Raw genomic sequence first — 2,500 nt, forward strand, 5'->3', positions numbered from 1 at the left:
AAAAAAATTCCTACCGAGAGTTAAAGTTCGTATAATGAGGGTAGTTTGACAAAAAAAATTCCTACCGAGAGTTAATAATCGTGCATTGACGATAGTTTGAAAATATTCCTACCGAGAGTTAAAGTTCGTATAACGAGGGTAGTTTGATAAAAAAAATTCCCACCGATAGTTAAAGTTCGTATATCGGCGATAGTTTGGAAAAAAAAATTCCCACCGAGAGTTAAGAAACGTACATTGACGTTAGTTTGAAAAAATTCCCACCGAGAGTTAAAGTTCGCATATTGTCGACAGTTCGAAAAAAAAAATTCCTATCGAGAGTTAATAATCGTACATCGACGATAGTTTGGAAAAAAAAATGCCGAGCGAGAGTTAGAATCGTCCGCGGTAGCTTGAAAAAGTTCCGAGAGGGAGTTAATATTCCGCGACGAAAAAATTCGATCGCGTTCTTTCGCTATTTTCTCGTTAATTAAACCGTTGACCTGTAAATTTTTTTTGAAAAACCTTAATAAAACCTATTGATTGTACTTACCGTAGCATTGTTTGATCGAATTAATTATTTTTAACCATTTGGAAACGACGCTTCCGGAGGTTTTTTGCGATTTGTCGATAATTTTTATTTATAAACAAATGATTTTTTTTTAATAATATCGCTTAATTTAATAGTAGTAATCGATCGTACGTGTTAGATTTTCGATATTTCTTTTCTTTCGTTTTTTCGAATTTTGCAACTGCTTTTTTTCTATGTTCCGATCGATTAAATTTTGTTATATCTCGAAAATATGTTTATTCGTCATTGTTTAATAGGTCTACACAATTTCCGTGCATAAAAGTTCAACGTTAATAGGACTTTATACGTGTGTTCGCCGCGCGACTAAGTTACAACGGTCTCTCCGGACGGTCCGTTGCCGCGCGAGTTTACCACCGTAAGCGCCCGTGCGTCGGACCGCGCGGCGCCGGCCTACCGGCCGGCCGTTTCGTATCTGTAAGGAGACTCGCTGGCTCGAGCCGGCCGGCCGGAGTAGCGCTCGGGCGCGTGGCTATTCTATGACCTCGGTTGAGAAGCAGTCCACCGCTCCTCGAGAATACGTTCTCGACTGCTCTGTGCCGTGTCGGTGATCGAATTTTTCTCCACACTGCATGGCCACGGGTCGGAGTCTTTGACCGAATGTCCCAATTGTGGCAAGCGTCCTAAGGCGGCGTTGGTGACCTTTTATGCGAGTTTTTCAAACTCGGGTATAAATTGTACCACCCTTGCATCAATTCTGGAACTTTGGAATCCGAGTTCTCGGACCGACAAAGTTTAAAATTAACGAAATAAAAAAATGGACGTGACAACGTGTACGAAATGTCCAGTACGCTAAGAGAGCGTGGATTTATATATACCTATCCAGTCTCCAAAAAGCTATAATGCTAAAGTGCTAAAATACAGGAAAAGCCCGAATAATAATATACGTTGACCATAACACTCGAACTATATAAGTTGACCTAACACTCGAACATATATAAAACGAAACCGCAAACAAACAAATCCATAAAAATGAAACCGCCCGAAAGAGAAAATTTCCTGAGCACGAGCCCGTTAAGGGGACGGATGGTATATGGCATTTACGACACAAATATGTTGTTGCAGCCAGAGCAGGCTCGATACGAACTTCCAAAAGGTGTCCCGTGTCGATTGCCCAGCGCGCACTTTATACGCGCCAGCTCGCCCGCTATGGGCGAGATACAAAATATACTTCAGCGTGACACAATTGTACGCGCTTGCCCATCGTCGATGCCCAGCATGTTCTCGCAAGAGATGTTCGTGCTATAGACGATGGTAAAGGTCCAAGAGAGATATTTTTCAGCGTGACGCGACTGTCCGCGCTTCCTCGACTGGATGACCAGCATGTTCTCTGTACGCGCTATTTTAATGCCCAGCGTGAAAGAGATGTCCGTGCTTTCGGCGATCATTAACTGCCCAGCGTGAAAGTTGCATACGCGCTTGCATCGTCGATGCCCAGCATGTTCTCGCAAGAGATGTCCGTGCTATAGACGATTAAAGGTATATATCTCTCGAAAAATCAGCGTGAAAATTGTATACGCGCTTCCTCGTCGATGCGCGTCGACGGTCTCGCGAGAGATCTCCGCGCGGTAGACGATGTATATTTCAGCGCGAAGTGTATACGCGCTTCCTCGACCGGTTCAGTTGGAAGGCATATAAGATCTTTTACATTGAAAACCACAACAAATGGGAACTGTACGATTCGAATGGGGAGGGTGCAATACCTCGGCGAAATTTGTTGGTTGGAAGTTATGTGTTTTCGACGTAGCGTATTGTCACCGAAATAAATAATGTGCTCGAGCGAGTTCCGAAAGAGGTTCCGCTAGCCGCATCCACTGCACTGACACAACTAAACGGTATCGCCGTTCACGGACGAGCGATACCGATATATGCCACTACATATGATGTGATACGATTTGTATCGTCGATCGGTGTCTCGGGGAGAACCGACGACGT

The sequence above is a fragment of the Xylocopa sonorina genome, unplaced genomic scaffold (genome assembly GCF_050948175.1).
Source record: "Xylocopa sonorina isolate GNS202 unplaced genomic scaffold, iyXylSono1_principal scaffold0024, whole genome shotgun sequence".
In the NCBI taxonomy this organism is placed as follows: domain Eukaryota; kingdom Metazoa; phylum Arthropoda; class Insecta; order Hymenoptera; family Apidae; genus Xylocopa; species Xylocopa sonorina.